The sequence below is a fragment of the Chiloscyllium plagiosum genome, unplaced genomic scaffold, assembly GCF_004010195.1.
Source record: "Chiloscyllium plagiosum isolate BGI_BamShark_2017 unplaced genomic scaffold, ASM401019v2 scaf_13908, whole genome shotgun sequence".
Taxonomy (NCBI): Eukaryota; Metazoa; Chordata; class Chondrichthyes; order Orectolobiformes; family Hemiscylliidae; genus Chiloscyllium; species Chiloscyllium plagiosum.
In genome coordinates, this window is record NW_025212973.1 from 1,966 (window position 1) to 7,537 (window position 5,572).

General features: G+C 42.1%; 1 long non-coding RNA gene across 1 annotated transcript; it reads right to left on the minus strand.

Moving 5' to 3' along the window:
- Positions 1–628: 628 nt before the first annotated feature.
- On the minus strand, positions 629–3,179 carry LOC122547514. The gene is made up of 3 exons (XR_006311018.1): positions 2,857–3,179; positions 1,552–1,786; positions 629–1,194 (listed from the first exon to the last, which is right to left on the minus strand). It is a non-coding gene; the product is annotated as an uncharacterized LOC122547514 (long non-coding RNA).
- Between the last annotated feature and the right edge of the window lie 2,393 nt (positions 3,180–5,572).

Here is a 5,572-nt window from a genome sequence, read left to right on the forward strand (position 1 = left end):
ATTATCAAACATTCAAAAACATTAACGGCACCACAAGTGAGAAAAGTTATCGTACCCGCAGCGCATATTTTCTAACAGTGAAGATGGAAAGATGCCGGTGTTGGATTAGGGTGAATAGGGTCAGAAGTGTCACGACACCGTACTGTTCTTCAGCAGGTTCATTTGAAATCACAGCTTTCGAAATGCTGCTCCTTCCTTATAGTGAAGTCTCCTGAACTTGGCAAAGGAATAGCGCATCGAAAACGCGTGGTTTCAAATTAAGCTGTTGGAGTGAAACTTGGTGTTGTGTAACATCTGGCCTTTTTTTTAAATCTCCAACTTACATCTCTAAGCCCGACTTTAACGTTCAAGTGAACACAAGCTTGTTCTTAATAATGTTGTAAATGTTTCCAAGAAGGTTACATATTTGAAAAATAATTGTTTTTCCTATAATCCACGAATCTCTCAGTCATTTTTTTCATCATTCTTCATTGATCAATATTCTGAATATTGTGACGACACTATTTGCAATAGTTTGAGGACACTGTGCCCTTAAGAGGCGCTCTGACTTGTTTCTCTGGCAAACGAATCTTGTCACATTCAGAGAAAAGTTATCGTACCCGCAGCCCATATTTTCTAACAGTGAAGATGGAAAGATGCCGGTGTTGGATTGGGATGAATAGGGTCAGAAGTGTCACGACACGGTACTGTTCTTCAGCAGGTTCATTTGAAATCACAGCTTTCGAAATGCTGCTCCTTCCTTATAGTGAAGTCTCCTGAACTTGGCAAAGGAATAGCGCATCGAAAACGTGTGGTTTCAAATTAAGCTGTTGGAGTGAAACTTGGTGTTGTGTAACATCTGGCCTTTTTTTTTAAATCTCCAACTTACATCTCTAAGCCCGACTTTAACATTCAAGTGAACACAAGCTTGTTCTTAATAATGTTGTAAATGTTTCCAAGAAGGTTGCATATTTGAAAAATACTTGTTTTTCCTATAATCCACGAATCTCTCAGTCATTTTTTTCATCATTCTTCATTGATCAATATTCTTAATATTGTGACGACACTAATTGCAATAGTTTGAGGACAGTGTGCCCTTAGGAGGCGCTCTGACTTGTTTCTCTGGCAAAAGAATCTTGTCACATTCGTGACGAACGGTCTCCTCTGACAGGCACTTAAAAATCAGCTGAGACTTTTCCACGGCTGGCTTTTATCCTAGGAAGGCAAAACAATCATGAGTGAGCACCATTACGCTGACACAGAATCAATATACTTGATTTCACATAGTTGATGTTCTTTGCGTCCTCTGTTGCTAGAGTGACGGCCCAGGCAGTGAGACGTCCTCTTATAGATCAGAAGGCAGAGAATGTTTCTTTGGTTATTTCTTTCTGCTGGACAAGACATAATTATAATAAGAATCCCCACAGTGTGGAAACAGGCCCTTCAGCCCAACAAGTCTACAGCGACACACCAAAGAATAACCTATGCAGATCCATGCCCTATATTCGCTCATTGTCCAGAACTTACATGTATTCGAAAGGTATGGTAAATTTAGGATAGCAATTCACTTACCCTGTGCATTTTTGTGTTGTGGGAGGAAGCCAGCGCACATGGACAAACGGCACTCAGAGAGAACGTGCAAACTCCTCACCTGCAGCTTCGCGGGGGTGGAATTGAATTTCTGACCCTAGCACTTAGTGAAGTAGCAGCGTCAACCACTGAGCCAGCGTAGCACGACAGCTACTGTGCTGAACTATGATTGTGTTAGCGAATTTCCATTGTAAGATTCGTGTTTATGTGATGATACCTGCATTGACAATATTGATAATTCCGGTTTAAATAATGTGTTGACTTATTCAAGCCGTCAATAAATAAGATATTCTTTTTGTTGTATGCTCTGTTGTGAGGATGAATAAAGTTTTCCAGAAAGCATCACTGTAGACGGATTAAATCATATCTGAAACTCAGTGTCTTATACTTGCCTTTGATCTATGTCATCCGCATAACATACTTTGGGGTAAGAATTGGTTCGGGGTGGTTGGGGTCTGGTCTGCTGTCGTCCACAATAACGGATAGGGAGAAGCTGAAGAGGCTGGGGTTGTTTTACCTGGAGCGTCGGAGGCTGAAGGGTGACCTTATTGAGGTTTACAAAATCATGAGGGGCATGAGGGGCATAAATAGACAAATCTTTTCCCTGGCGTCCGGAAGTCCAGAACTAGAGGGCATAGGTTTAGGGTGAGAGGGGAAAGATATAAAAGAGACAGAAGGTGCAAAGTTTTCACGCAGAGGGTGGTACGTGTATGGAATGAGCTGCCACAGGAAGTGGTGGAGGCTGGTACGATTGCAACATTTAAGAGGCATTTGGATGGGTATATGAATAGGAAGGGTTGGAGGGATATGGGCTGGGTGCTGGCAGGTGGGACTAGATTGGGTTGGGATATCTGGTCGGCATGGATGGGTTGGACCAAAGAGTCTTTTTCCATGCTATACATCTCTATGACTCTATGACTCTATGTGCCTTGACACTAAGTCCTTCAGGCACACTCCCGTGACGGGACCCCACTTACAGTAACCGTCAGGTTTTGAATCATCTCTCTATATTGGAGGTATTTTAAAAATAGGAAGTCTTGCTTCAATAACCGATTCTCAGCTTTTCAAGTTAAATCTCGAAATAATTTGGCCTCTAACCTAGAGAGCTTCTTAACCACGGCCAATCTCTCTGGCTATACCTTCGTCCAAAATCTTTCAGTTTTCAAAATAAAATGCTTTGCATGACAAGCATAATTCCTTATTCCATCTTTATTATTCAACACAGACAGGCTTCATATAAATTGTTTAATCTGTCAAAGGATTCATGTCGTAATACATAAAACTCACCGTAGTTTCCCGAGACAGTGAAATAATCCGAGATGTGCGGTGGAGTTGAGGGGAGCAGGCGGTGTTGTGTGTGAAATGTGGTTTCACCTTCGGAAGTGAAACATTGACAGTGTGTACTTTCTGCAGCTTAGCTGCACAGCCACGAAAGTCTTTCCCCACTCCACCATTAACACCCCTCCTCCTCACCAAACAAGGCACCGTCTTACTAAAGAAATTGTCAGGTTTAATCGAAATGGTCTTGGTCCAGTACCTCGCTAGATAGTACATTGTACAAAAACCTAATTTTGCTGCAACGTCACTAGAGGGATGGATTAACCTGTGGAGTGAGATGGGCTTATGGCTATGTTTAGTAGTCCAGTATGGTTACTGGTCCAATTTAGCATTCACAGTGTCAGCTGAATAAAGATCAATCAATAGCTTGAGGAATAGGACAGAGTTAGGCCTTGATTTTTTTTATAGTTGTTGCATTAGATAAAATCGCAAAAAGAACTGCTTTATATCGTGTTTTGCCATCAAATTCAACATTAGATTTTGGGGGAGGGTTTTAATTAGTGTTACGGCTGGCTTCAGGATCAACTTCGATTTTCAGTTATTATGAGAACCTTGTTTTAATTTACTGGTGGGTTTCTGTTCAGAATGGATTTACATTTTATCAAGAGCATGCAGCTATTCTTAAGGTGAGGTTTAGTGCTGAGAATGTAACTCGAATTAATCTTTTTGTGACTTCGTCTTTGTCTCATTTGAGATATAACATTTGATTCTGAGGAAGGTCATCGATATTTTTCGTGTTGCATAAATTGTAAGACAACAATTCATGAACGAGAGAGATGCTACTGCGGCCATGGTGACTTAAGGAAAATTATGTATCATGAATGTTGGTACTTTAATGAGAAGGCATATTGAGTAGAATGGTGTGTGAAATATTGAGAAGAAACCTACTTAAAATGAGACTCATTGAAGAACTTTGAAAAAAGAAGATGAGTATAAAGTGTCCTGGGCACAAACTTGTTTTATCAACACGCTGAGTTTTTGCCAGAAGATTTTGACTATTGGAGTTGCCAGGAGAAGAAAGGTGACAACGTTAAGACCGGAAATTACAAGCCAGATAGTTTAACAAACTCTAAAAACAAGACAGATTAGAACTGATACCTGTCACATGTAGAGTTCACCAAGGATCGGTGCTGGCTCCACTACATTTCGTCATTTATATAAATATTGGATGTGAGTGTAAGAGTTAGTAAGCTTGCAAAAGTCACGAAAATTGGAGTTATAGTGGACAGCGACGAAGGTTATCTCAGATTTCAACGGGACCTTGCTCAGCTGGGCCAGTGGGCTGAGAAGTGGCAGATGGAATTTAATTCAGATAACTGCGATGTTCTGCATTTTTTTTTAGATTAGAGTGTGGAAACAGGTCCTTCTACCCAAGCAGTCCACACTGACCCTCCGAAGAGGGACCCACTCGGACTAATTTCCCTTTGACTAATGCCCCGAAAACTATGGGCAATTTTGCATGGCCAATTCACCTGACCTGCACTGTGGGAAGAATCTTGAGTACCCGGAGGAAACCCACGCAGACACAGGGAGAATGTGCAAACTCCACACAGTCACCCGAGGGACCGTGGTGTGTGAGGCAGCAGTGTTATCCACTGAGCCTCCGTGCCACCCATTTTGGGAAAGCAAATCTTAGTAGGACCTACACACTTAATGGTAAGGTAGTAGGGAGTGTTATCAAACAAAGAGATCTTGGAGTGTAGGTTTATAGCTCATTGAAAGTGGATTCGCAGGTAGACAGGACAGTAATGAATGCATTTGGTACGCTTTCCTGTATTGATCAGAGTATTGACTACAGGGGTTGGGAGGTTTTGTTGCAGCTGGACAGGACATTGGTTCGGCCACTGTTGGAATAGTGCGTGCAATTCTTGTCGCCTTCCTATCGGAAGGATGTTAAAACACCTCAAAGGGTTCAGAAAAGATTTAAAAGGATGTTGCCAGCGTTGGAGGATTTGAGCTATAGGGAGATGCTGAACAGGCTGCGGCTGTTTTTTTTTAGATTAGATGACTTACAGTGTGGAAACAAGCCCTTCGGCCCAACAAGTCCACATCGACCCTCTGAAGAGCAACCCAACCAGACCCACTCCGCTGCATTTAACCCGTCACCGAACACTACGGTCATTTTAGCGTGGCCAATTCAACTAACCTGCGCATTTTTGGACTGTGGGAGGAAACCCACGCCTTTATGGGGAGAATGTGCAAACTCCACACAGACAGTTGCTGTGAGGCAGCAGTGCTCACCACTGTGTAATCATGCCTCCTTCGAGTGTAGAAGGCTGAAGTTTAAGAGGTTTTCCCGAACATGAAGGGCATGGATAGATTAAAAAGACAAAGTCTTTTTGCTGGAGTTCGGGGGTCCAGAACTAGAGGGAAAAGTCTTAGGGTGAGAGGGAAAAGATGTAAAAGATACTTAATGTTCAACTTTATCACACAGAGTGTGGTACGTATCTGGAATGAGCTGCCAGAGGAAATGGTTAAGGTTAGTACAATTGCAAAATTTCCAAGGCACTGGATAGTAATATGAAAAGGAACAGCTTGAAGGAATATGGGCCGGTACTAGCAGGTGGAATTAAATTGAGTTTGGATATCTGGTCAGCATGGAGTGTTTTGACCGAAGGTTCTGTTTCCGTGCTGTACATCTCTATGACTCTATTTAAAAATGCAG